The 13,174-nt window shown below is 38.7% G+C and overlaps 1 long non-coding RNA gene across 1 annotated transcript; it reads right to left on the bottom strand.

Moving 5' to 3' along the window:
• Positions 1 to 2,743: 2,743 nt before the first annotated feature.
• Positions 2,744 to 11,796, bottom strand: LOC116810159 (uncharacterized). Its single transcript, XR_004370208.2, has 3 exons — positions 8,868 to 11,796; positions 3,444 to 3,573; positions 2,744 to 3,084 (listed from the first exon to the last, which is right to left on the bottom strand). It is a non-coding gene; the product is annotated as an uncharacterized LOC116810159 (long non-coding RNA).
• Between the last annotated feature and the right edge of the window lie 1,378 nt (positions 11,797 to 13,174).

Below are 13,174 nucleotides of genomic sequence, written 5' to 3'. Positions count from 1 at the left end.
GTAGGGATGGCGTCTTATTCTGGTTTAAAAACAGGAGTTGCATTGGGTAGTGGTGGCCCTGTATGTGTTACCTATGCCTGGCCGACTGCTCATTAGTTGAGGGCATGCAGTTTCCCCAAAGGAATTTGAGCAGTCAATACATACTTACCATCTGTGTTAAGAATTTGGCTTTTAGGCCAGGTGCAGTGGCTCACGTCTGTAATACCAGCACTTTGGCAAGCCAAGGCAGGAAGATCACTCGAGCTCAGAAGTTCAAGATCAGCCTGGGCAACATAGTGAGACCCCATCTCTACAAAAAATGTCTTAAAATTTTAGCCGGGTGTGGTGGCACACACTTGTAGTCCCATCTACTAAGGAGGCTGAGGTGGGAATGAGGGGATCACTTCAGCCCAGGAGGTCAAGGCTGCAGTAAGCTGTGAATGTGCCACTGCACTCCAGCCTGGCAACAGAGTAAGACCCTATCCCAAAAAAAAAAAAATAGAATTTATTCTATGTAAGATAAGAGAGCCATGGAAGAGGTGTAAGCATTACTTAATTTGCATTTTTGAATGAACAGCCTGCTTTCTGATTCTGTCTATATGCATTTTTTAGTTTAGAGTCAAACATTTCATTCTTGTATTTTGACTCTAACAAAAGTATTAACTATGGTTATGTTTTGATTAAGAAAAAACAAAGTGACAAGAGCAGAAAGAATTAAGGAAGGGAAGGGAAAAGGGAAGGAGAGTTAGAAAGTCTGCCCAGGCAATCTGGCTGTAGTAGGGAGAATAGGTTTAAGGGGAACAAGACTGAAGGTGTGATAGGAGGTTGTTGACATCACTCAGGTGGAATGATATCTGCCTTTCCTCCTCCTCTCATCTACCTGGGGACATCCTATGGAACTTTCAAAGCTTAATGGAAAAGACACTTTTTTCAAGTATTCTTGACTCTACCCCAAGCTGAATTCAGATCTTTATTCTCTGTTATACCACAGCATTCCTTTAGAGCACTTCACTCACTGTTTATTTGCATATACTTTCTCCATCCAGACACTGAAACTCTGGACAGCAGAGACTGTATTCTACTTAATTACTAAGTATGAAGAGTCTAGCAGAGTGCCTTTATGGAGTCAATGACAAGTCAATGCTTGATGGATAAATGGACGGATAAATAGATGAATAAATGAAAAAATAGAAATGATATAATTTGGGATTAAGAGTTTAAAATTTTCCTAAATTTTTATGTAATTGGAATATACTTCCACTATTATCTGACATAAACCTTGTAAGAAAAGGAACAAATTTGGTGTACCACAATGAGCTCAGTTTGGGACGTGAAGCATTTGTGGCTCTGTGGAACACCTGTGAGTCCTGGGCAGTTGTAAACTTCTGGGCTTTGGGGATAAAACTGAGGGCTTGAATAAGCTGATCCGCAGGTTACCTTCAAGTTCTATGATGCTAAGTATAGTATTTAAGGATAAATAAGAGTAGAATTTATGAAGATTTCACATTAGTTTTTAAATGTGGAAATGCTCTGCGATGAGCAAAAAGGCAAAATTAGGTGTTTGCTTTTTAAAATATTTGCTTTTCTGATGCCTTCTTCCACTCTTCAAATTGATACATACAATTTATATTTAAGTGAAAGTGAATTCAAATGGGTTTATCTTTGGTAGATAACTCTTGAGATACTTGTCCAACATGTTGCAAAATCCAGGCTGGAAGTTATTCTTTTAATCCTTGTAGCTGGATTCTAAGAGGGATTGGGAATGGCTTCTGAGAGGTCCTGAGACCAGGACAGGCCGCAGAGGCCACAGGCCACAGAGTTGATTAATTGGCATCCACTTACTAACAAGGATACACGAGACAGTCTCTTAAACCTCCTTTAATCCTTAGATTCCTTAGTGTTGGTCTCCACCTTCTTCCATGGAGCCAATATTTTTATTGTCCAGGCCTATCATTTAGCTAACTCTACAACTCTTACTGCCAAAACCAATGCTATCATTTTCCCCTTTGGTGATTAACTCACACAGCCTTGGACCAAAATGTACATATGCATGCCAGCAGTCAATGTTTTAGCTCCTCTTCTATCAAGACTGTCCCTCTGCCCAGGGCTAAAAAAGTCAGAAAGATGAGAGCCAAACAGTACTGTGCTTTTCATATTGATTCTCCTTCTTACAGTAATCATTTTTTTACAGACTTCTGAATATTTTATAGTATTTCTTTTTTTTCCCCTGCTCAAGTCCTCACTCAAGCTACTTTTCATCTTTTTAAATACTGTAAAGAAAATGGGTGTGGATATAAAGTTTGTTCTACTTATTTGCCCAGGCCCTAGAGATTTCTGATTTTCAAACAGTTGATGTGTACATTTACAAACACAAATACCCACAAATAAAAATGCCACAGCCCCTGATTTGTATTCACTTTTCAAGGCACCTGTTTAAAGCCAAGTAGTTTTAAATCTTTAAGTCATCTGTATATATCCACACAATCACTGGGCTCTGCAGCATCTGACTCCGTTTGTTTCTGATCCAATACAGGAGATTCCCAGTGTATTGTAATTCACCTTTTGTTTTTTCAATAGCTATGATTATCACATTGTTGTCACAAACTCCTATTTTAAAAGTACAAAGAAAGCCATAAAGTTAAAATTAAAACACGAGGATTTTATATATCACGTTATACAAATAATGCTTAAATTGACAATCCTGTAAAATCTTGAGTAAATGTTTTAATCTACAGAGATTCAGATATAATCTGTGGTTCACAGTCTGTGAATGTATTCAGAGTCATTTCAGATGAAGTTCATTTTATTAGGTTTTAGTTATTTGGAAGTGTGTAGGCTGTTTCAGCATTTATGGTAATATCAGTGAATCAGAATTTTTTGTTGTTGGGTTGTTTTTTTTTTGTAATGGAGCAACACATTCTATTAGTCAGCTTGGGCTTCTATAACAAAATACTACAGGCTGGATAGCTTAAACAACATCAATTTATTTTCTCACAGTTCTGAAGCCTGGAAGTTCAAGATCAGGGTGCTGGCAGAGTTGGTTTCTGCTGAGGCCTCTTTTCCTGGCTTGCAGACAGCTGCCTTCTCACTGTGTAGCCTTTTTCGCTGCGTGTGAGTGGAGAGAGAAAGAGGTCTGGAATCTCCTCCTCTTCTTATAAGGACACCAGTCCTATTGGATTAGAGCTCCATCCTCATGACCTCATTTGTGCCTATTTACCTTTCTACTGGCCCTATTTCCAAATGTAATCACATTGTGGGTTAGAGCTTCAACCTATGACTTGAGGTGGGAGGACATAAATCATTTTATAACACATATCCAGTAAACACAAAGAAGAAAAATGTTTCTAAAATTAGGGAAGTTGAAGCGTGGACCATTCCCACCAAGAATTAGCTAGTTATTGGGAGAAAGAAAACTTCTGCTCTTCAGGTGGTCACTGGATACTGCAGCACGTTTTTTTACCCACCTTCCCTCCTGCTGTCTGCTTCCCACCAACCACGTAGAATGTCCTTGTCTTCTCTTTACCAGATTATACGTCAATATTGGCCTCTTGAATCAGAGTATTTAATAAACCAGATAACTCAATTTCTAAGATCCTGGAAGAAAGAAAGGGGCGGACCAAGATGGGGGTGAGGGCTGGGGAATGTATTAAGCATTTCTACTACAAAAGCAAGGAGGCCAAATAGTAAATACAGCTCCAAACACACTCTCTGGTCTGTTATTCCAATTTTAACAATTTCTTTTTGCTAACCCTGTTCTAAAATCAGTGTTTTTCTGTACTGCTGAAAGAATATGTTGATTTGCTCTCGTCTTTTAAATACATGTTTTAAAATTACACATTGTTTTCTATTTAAAATGTCCCCTAAATTTAGTTCCCTGGGGAAAAGCCTGGGTTTTCCAATTCTAGCCACAGGTGCATCAGGAATAACTTCAGAACAACTCAGGATTCTCCCCATGTTTTAGTTGAGGTAACCAAGGTTGGTAGAGGTGAAGTTTTTGGTCAAAGTCATGCAGTTAGTGAGTAAATTGGAATTCCCACTAAGATTTCACACATCCCAAGGGCTATGCTCATTTCTTTAATGAGAAAGGGAATTATTACATATAGGTACTCTGTAATTTTCATTAAAGAGGAGAATCTCCGTTAACAAGAATCCAAATACCTGTGACCCTCAATTTCTTTTCATGAACTTTCCTTTTTAAGAGAAAAAGAAAAATTATAACAGTAATGCTGTTAATAGCAATTAAGACATAAGTATTTATATATATGATTCCAGTGACTATTCTGTCATTCCCCTAAACACACATTAGGCCTAATAATCTAATATTGTAAATGTTATAGAAAGATTAGTATTTTCAGAGATAATCCCAAGCCTTTTAAAATAACCCAAATCAATGCCAAAAATATCCATTAAGCTAATTGAACCAAGCTGAATAGTGAGGCAGGAAGTAGACATATTTTATTTCATTTAAAGAATACTTAGATCTTATACTTCTTTTCTTTTTTTCTTGGTCTACAGTGGCTTGTCTGTTCTGACATATTATTTTAAGTAACATTTTCTACTATAAGTAATTGCTTATTGTGGAATTTGGAAAATATAGAAGAAAAGCATAAAGAAATTTAATAATTCAGAGATAACATGTTGTATTTTATGTTTGCCATACATAGATATCTATATGGCTTTAACTTGCAAATTTGGCATTATACAGTATATCCATTCTTTATTCTGCTCTAACATTTTACAATTCATTTATAATTCTTTATTTGCATAAATATACACAGCCTAAAATATTCTCCTGTGGCTATATCATGTTTTAATAGTTTCACTGGTGAATATTTAAATATTTATATATAATACAACAACTAATATATAGGTCCTTATATCACTTTTTCTTAGGTTAGATTTTTAAAATTAAATTACTTCATTAAAGGGTAGAAACATGTTTGAAGCTCTTAGTAAGTATTATTAAGCTACTCTCCAGGACTGTTGCAACACTCTTGGGTCTACCTTACTATACCACTCCCAGCAATAGGTATTATTGCAGCATGAATAGATTGATAATTTTATGTCATTGTAAATTATTTGCTTTATCAGGTTTAAAAAGTGACCTTTTGGTTCATAGGACACATTTTCCTAAATATTCTGTTATCAAATAAAACAACAGTAGAATTGTAGTGGGAATTGTGCTAAGTGATTATCTCTTTTGGTTCAAATCACAATCTTATAATACATGTAGTATACTCATTTTCTTAGAAAGGTTCAACCACTTGCCCAAGATAACCTAGCTAGGAGTTGGCACAGAACCAACCAGGTCTGACTCCAAAACATATGTAAAATAGTATTTATTTTTCATTTTAACTAATGTAGTTTTATCAAACACATTAGGATCAGACACCCCAGATTCCCTCACATTTTTACACATTATTGAAATGTTCCAATCTCTTTCTTTCAGCTTATTTTCTGAATGAATTATCTACAATAATCATTTTATCAATTTCTTCAAAATTGGCATTTTAATTGATGTTGCATTAAGGGCATACATTAAATTCTTGAAAAGTTACATCTTAATAGCATCAGGTCTTCCAGCAACATGATGTCAAGATGCTCTTAGAAACCTTATTTAGTTTTGTGGTTTCTTCAACATAGCTTGTTCACCTTTCTTGGTGAGGTGTTTTCTGTTTCTTTTTTTCTAACATTAATGAGTGGGATTTTTAAAAATTATCTTTTAGCTGACTATGGTTAGCCCTGATTTGAAATCAGTCCTTGGTATCTATGGGGAATTGGTTCCAGTACCCCTCTCAGATAACAAAATTTGAGGGCACTCAAGTCTCTGATATAGAATATGTTAAATACTGATCATGGCAATCATATGGGAAATTCTTTTTTGTCCTTTACCATACTAGGATTATCTCTAGAATTTTACCTTCGTGTGTGTGTGTGTGTGTGTGTGTGTGTGTGTGTGTGTGTGTGTTCATTTACTGTGGACCCAGGGATAATGCAGTCAGTGGAAATTCCACCTTGACTTTGGTGCTTTTTCAGTCTTTAGTTTTCAGTATTGTCATGCAATTTAATGGGGAATTAGGAACTGGTATATGACCCCAAAACTTGCTGCTATTGTAACTCTGAAATGAACATACAAATTTTAGGAAGATTTTCAACAAATGGTGTAATATATTATTGCCTAATTAACTTTAAAATGTAATCCATTTCCCTAAGCATCTCAGTCTTCTGAGGTAAGATTATAATTGGCTTTTCCTAATTAGATTTATGCCACACTCCATTATTCCCCATTATACATGCTATTTCCACCGCCCTCCAGAATTTATAGTTTTCCAGACCAGGACTAGAGAAAGTAAAGCCTGGAATTCATAAAAAAAAAAAACTCCTGAGCTGAAAGTCTACCGCTCACTCCACTCTCTTGGCCTAGACCTGTTCATTTCTACCCCGGAACAGGGACATTTCCACCACATGGTTCTGCTGTTCTCATATCCTGCACTCTGGTTCCCGCAACTCAAAATTCATGGTAAAAAACACGTGTTACTAACAGAACCTAAACTTTTTCTTAACCTCATGCTTATGTCTAGCCTCAGGACTACAAGGAACTGGAATTTCCTGAGGATAAAAATATATGGGCCTATAATGGTGAAGATACGTCATTATGCATTGTCAAAACCCATAGAATGTACACCACCAAGAGTGAACACTAATCTAAACTATGGACTTCCGGCGAACATGATGTGCCAGTGCAGGTTTAGTGATTGTAACACATGCACCACTCTGGTACAGGATGTTGATAGCGGGTTAGGCTGTGGGTGTGGGGGAAGGGAGTGTATGAGAACTCTCTGTACTTCTGCTCAGTTTTTGTGTGAAGCTAAAACTCCTCTAAAAAGTAAAGCGTATTTAAAAATATATGTTTAAATAGCCCTCAAATACTATCTGGATGTCACGCCCAGAGACTCTCTGGACTCCATCTCTGCCTCTGTTAAATGCCTCGCATCTTCCCATGGGACATTCTTAGGTCATTGCTTAGGAATCTAAATCCAACAGGGCTAATTTCTCAGGACTGCTCTCTGCTCCCTAATCAGTCTTCCTGCTCACCTCTCCTTTTGTTTCTTCTTTTATTCCTGTGTTCTTCCTGGAATGCTATAAATATTTTAAAATCTTTCTCTTTATGGAAAAGCCACAAAATTATTCTATAAACATTAAGCATTGACAAGAATAAATGTTAACGAATAAACAAATGACAGAGGTCACAAGACTTATAACAAGTAGTCCCCACTTTGTGGCTGATGGCGTCATTTACTACAATCATACAATGTGCTCTTTTGGGGATCCATAGAAACATTGGTGTTGATCTCTAGAGTTGGGTTATTTTTATCTCAAGAACACTTAGGCCAGGCGCAGTGGCTCATGCCTGTAATCCCAGCACTTTGGGAGGCCGAGGTGGGTGGATGACTTGAGGTTAGGAGTTCAAGACCAGCCTGGCCAACATCATGAACTCCGTCTCTACTAAAAATACAAAAATTAGCCAGGCGTTGTGGTGGGCACCTGTAATCCCAGTTACTCGGGAGGCTAAGTAAGGAGAATCACTTGAACCAGGAAGGCAGAGGTTGCAGTGAGCCAAGATTGCACCACTGCACTCCAGCCTGGGCGACAGAGCAAGACTCTGTCTCAAAAAAAAAAAAAAAAAAGGAAAAATAGAACACTGTAAAAAAAAAAAAAAAAACACGCTATAAATAGTGTAATTTTGTTTTCCTCTTGGTTTTGGCTACCAGGGAACTCAGAATTAAGTAAGAAGAACTCAGCTTTCAAAAATACAGGCCAGCCTGGGCAACAGGCAAGATTCCATTTCTATTTTTTAAAAAAATACAGGACCATTTGTCATGCATTGTGAATAATAACTTTACCTGTGAGGTTTGTTTTTTTTTACCTTATTTTTCTACTATATTCTCTTTGCCCTTATTTCCTATTCGGTTTATGTGGTATGCATTTCTACAAGCCTCCCAAGATACTGAAAGGCGAGAAGAAGCGTTTTCATATGACATTGCAATTCTCAGCACGAGTGTCTCTGGCTTTGCAAATTTTCATTGGCCTGTGTAGTCACATGCTGTCTTTCCTTTGACATTCGATACATACCTGAACCATATAAGCCCAGGAAGGCAGCACCAATGCAAATGTTAGTTTAATTCAAATATAATTGGGAATCAAATTTTTCAGAAAGGTACCTCATGCAATGAGTTCCTAATACAAGTGAAAGTGACTTTAGTATTAACTGCAAAATTATCACTAATACTATTATTATCTGTGCTATTTTTTCTTCATCTGGTTGGTATATTTAAAAAAAAAAAAAAAAAAACTAACCAAAATTTGGTTGGGAAATTTTCCTCTTTACAACATAGTACATGAATCAGTAGGACTTGTTCATTCTTTCTGTTTTGTTGTTTTAATGTAACCATGGAAACATGGAGAGTAACTAATAAATCCTTGATGATACTCAGGCTGCCTTTAATTTTACTGTCCTCTTGTTTCTGTTGTTAATGTTGGGTTAACTGCAGCACATAATTTACTAGATAGCAACAGTAGGTCTGTACCACATAATTTTTTATTCAGACCTGTAACAGTGTCTCATACATAGTAGATGCTTCATATTTGTTGAATGAAGGATTCTAAGAATAAAGCAATGAGTGGATGAAGAATAAAACAAGTCAGGCTAAATCTTAAAAATGAACTCTGGCAGGCCAGGCATGGTGGCTCATGCCTGTAATCCCAGCACTTTGGGAGGCTGAGGTGGGCAGATCACAAGGTCAGGAGATCGAGACCATCCTGGCCAACATGGTGAAACCCCATCTCTACTAAAATACAAAAAATTAGCCAGGCGTGGTGGTGCGCACCTGTAGTCCCAGCTACTTGGGAGGCTGAGGCAGGGGAATTGCTTCAACCCGGGAGGCGGAGATTGCAGTGAGTCGAGATTGTGCCAATGCACTCCAGTCTGGCAACAGAGTGAGACTCCACCTAGAAAAAAAAAAAAAAAAAAGCTCTGGCAAGGCTGTGTAAGAGAAAGGGATTCCATTGTGGGCAACTCAGAATTCATGGTAGAAAACACCTGTTACTAAGAGAAGCTAAACTTTTTCTTAGTATTGGAATTGCCAAAACATTGTTTTAGGCTTTTATCATTCCTAAGAGGTGTTATTTAAAGTTGGATCCCTGATAAGACTGTTGCGATGGTCTAAAGGATTCCAGGCACCTGCATTTTATCTCATGTGTCAACTGTTCTTCCTTGCTCTAAAAAAAAAAGGCAGCTGGAAAAGAACCAATTGCAGGGGAAGTAAAAACAAAGAATTCAACAGCCAAGCTTCATCTTATATAGTGCAGGACCGGCTGCTTAATTTGAAGAGCCTTGTGCATGAACTCAGAGCCTTGTTCAAAATTATTAAGAATTTCAGGACTACAACAGAGCACTGAACCGAGCTTTGATTTCTTCTGAGTGTGGGGTCGTTTACACATAAAGCTAGCTCTGCATATATGTTTCTAGTTCCTTATTGTTTTTGAACAAATAAAATTGAGTAGGTCTGATCTAAGCAAGCCTTATATGAGATGATGGTATCTCATTGTGGTTTTGATTTGCCTTTCTCTGATGGCCAGTGATGATGAGCATTTTTTCATGTGTTTTTTGGCTGCATGAATGTCTTCTTTTGAGAAGTGTCTGTTCATATCCTTTGCCCACATTTTGATGGGGTTTTTTGTTCTTTTCGTGTAAATTTGTTTGAGTTCATTGTAGATTCTGGACATTAGCCGATTGTCAGATGAGTAGTTTGCAAAAATTTTCTCCCATTCTGTAGGTTGCCTGTTCACTCTGATGATAGTTTCTTTTGCTGTGCAGAAGCTCCTTAGTTTAATTAGATCCCATTTGTCGATTTTGGCTTTTGTTGCCATTGCTTTTGGTGTTTTAGACATGAAGTCCTTGCCCATGCCTATGTCCTGAATGGTATTGCCTAGGTTTTCTTCTAGGGTTTTTATGGTTTTAGGTCTAACATGTAAGTCTCTAATCCATCTTGAATTAATTTTTGTATAAGGTGTAAGAAGGGATCCAGTTTCAGCTTTCTACATATGGCTAGCCAGTTTTCCCAGCACCATTTATTAAATAGGGAATCCTTTCCCCATTTCTTCTTTTTGTCAGGTTTACCAAAGATCAGATAGTTGTAGATATGTGGCATTATTTCTGAGGGCTGTGTTCTGCTCCATTGGCCTATATCTCTGATTTGGTACCAGTACCATGATGTTTTGGTTACTGTAGCCTTGTAGTATAGTTTGAAGTCAGGTAGCATGATGCCTCCAGCTTTGTTCTTTTGGCTTAGGATTGTCTTGGCAATGCAGGCTCTTTTTTGCTTCCATATGAACTTTAAAGCAGTTTTTTCCAGTTCTGTGAAGAAAGTCATTGGTAGCTTGATGGGGATGGCATTGAATCTATAAAATACCTTGGGCAGTATGGCCATTTTCACGATATTGATTCTTCCAACTCATGAGCATGGAATGTTCTTCCATTTGTTTGTATCCTCTTTTATTTCATTGAGCAGTGGTTTGTAGTTTTCCTTGAAGAGGTCCTTCACATCCCTTGTAAGTTGGACTCCTAGGTATTTTATTCTCTTTGAAGCAATTGTGAATGAGAGTTCACTCATGATTTGGCTCTCTGTTTTTGGTGTATAAGAATGCTTGTGATTTCTGCACATTGATTTTGTATCCTGAGACTTTGCTGAAGTTGCTTATCAGCTTAAGGGGATTTTGGGCTGAGACAATGGGGTTTTCTAGATATACAATCATGTCATCTGCAAACAGGGACAATTTGACTTCCTCTTTTCCTAATTGAATACCCTTTATTTCCTTCTCCTGCCTGATTGCCTTGGCCAGAACTCCCAACACTATGTTGAACAGGAGTGGTGAGAGAGGGCATCCCTGTCTTGTGCCAGTTTTCAAAGGGAATGCTTCCAGTTTTTGTCCATTCAGTATGATATTTCTACTGAAACACCTTTTGTCCAGGATTCCTGTAATGACACACCATGGGCTGGGGAGGCAAGATTAGGAGTAAAATCAATAGCTGTGAAATGGTTTTCTCTGCAAGGCTCCCAGTTGTATTCAGCCATCAATTTAGTAAACTTCTTCTTATTACCAACTCTTTGTGACCAAAGGAGCAAACTGAGAAAATACATGATGTACAAGCACCTTTCCTATACTTCCATATCACAGCCTCATTCACCTTCTCATCTCCAGTAAACTGATCCCACACTGTAGTCCTTATCCACACAGAGCAAACTACTGCTAAACCCTCATGGTAGATGAGGCTATTTATGCAGCTGGGCCACCAACCCCTTAAGAACTCAGAGAGACTCTAACTCCCTGCTCCAACAGCTAATCTACTGGAGGAGCTGACACCACATGAAGAGAAGAACATGGAGTCTACGGCCAGGTGCATGTGGGTTCAAATCCACCTCCACCTCTTACGAGTTATTTGCCTCTCTAGGCCTTAGTTTACTCACCTGTAAAAAACACACAAAAATGCATACATATTACAGTTCCTGGGGCTAAAAATAAGACGTTTTCTTATTTTCCTAGGGCTAAAATAAGACAATTTTTTCTTATTTTCCTGGGGCAAAAATAAAGTTTTTTTAAAACTGGACATAGTAAGTGCTCCCCTGTTCCCATTATGGTGTGACCTGCAGCCTCAGCTGTGTTGTCCTTTCTAAGCCACAACTGCCAATGCTACATAAAGAAGCAGCTGAATCACAAGTGACAGGCACACCCAGTAAATTCCAACTAAAGGCTGAGATAGGAAAATAAATCATCAAATGACAAAAAACTGTCTCATCTCAAGGGTTTACCCAAATCGCACAGCTGATGATGCGTACACTTCACTATTATTCTCCCTCACGTCACATCTTTCTACATGAAAATAGAATAAATGGCTGGGCATGGTGGCTCACGCCTGTAATCCCAGCACTGTGGGAGGCCGAGGTGGGCTGATTACCTGAGGTCAGGAGTTCGAGACCACCCTGGCCAACATGGTGAAACCTTGTCTCTACTAAAATTACAAAAATTAGCCAGACATGGTGGCGGGCACCTGTAATCCCAGCTACTCGGGAGGCTGAGGCAGGAGAATCGCTTGAACTTGAGAGGTGGAGGTTGCAGTGACCCAAGATCATGCCACTGCACTCCAGCCCAGGTGACAGAGTGAGACTCTGTCTCAAAAAAAAAAAAAAAAAAAAGAGTAAATGACTGGATCTACCATATGACCTTCAATACACATGTGGCTCTTCCAAGGTATGCCCTTTAGTAATAACAAATAAAGAAGACCCCAATCATTGCCCCAGGGTAGAACAATGGTCATGAGGCAGGGGCCTTCTGCAATTAGGCTGCTGCTAATACAAGCCCCAATGGAGACACTATCCTGAGACCATGTAGATAACACATGCTGTGAAACACAACAATTTCAGTGAAGAGAATTCTTTTCTTCTGACCACTGGAAACATATGCAGCTAACCACCAACAATGCTTGTGCAACTTCCTCCATTAGCCTAAATGCTTCTGTCTTAGTCAGCTTAGACTGTGCAACTTTTATAAACAACATCAATTCATTGTTTACAGTTCTGGAGGTTGGGAAGTCCAAGGTCAAGGCACTGGCAGATTCCACGTGTACTGAGTGCCATTCATCACGGATGGCACCTCCTAGCTCTGTCCTCACATAGCAGAAGGGACAAAGAAGCTCCCTCGGACTTCTTTTGTAAGGGCACTGATATGGTTGGAGGTCCTCTTCAAATTGCATGATGAAATGCAATCCCCAGTGTTGGAGGTGGGGCCTGCTGGGAGGTGTTTAGATCATAGGAGTGGATCCCTCGCGGCTTGGTGCTGTCCTCGTAATAGTGAGTTCCAGCAAGATCTGGTTGTTTAGAAGTATGTGGCACCTTCCCTCTCTCTCCATTGCTCCCACTCTCGCCATGTGACTGCCTGTTCCCACTTCACCTTCGGCCATGAGTCAAAGCTCCCTGAGGCCTCCCCAGAAGCCAAAGAGAAGCCTGTACCATGCTTCCTGTACAGCCTGCAGAACCATAAGCCAACTAAACCTCTTTCCTTTATAAATTACTTTATAGCAACAGAAGAACAGCCTAAGATAGGCACTAATTCCATTCATGAAGGCAGAACCCTCATC

This window comes from Hylobates moloch, unplaced genomic scaffold (assembly GCF_009828535.3).
Source record: "Hylobates moloch isolate HMO894 unplaced genomic scaffold, HMol_V3 SCAFFOLD_280, whole genome shotgun sequence".
Lineage (NCBI taxonomy): Eukaryota > Metazoa > Chordata > Mammalia > Primates > Hylobatidae > Hylobates > Hylobates moloch.
This window is presented reverse-complemented; position numbering and strand designations above follow the sequence as displayed.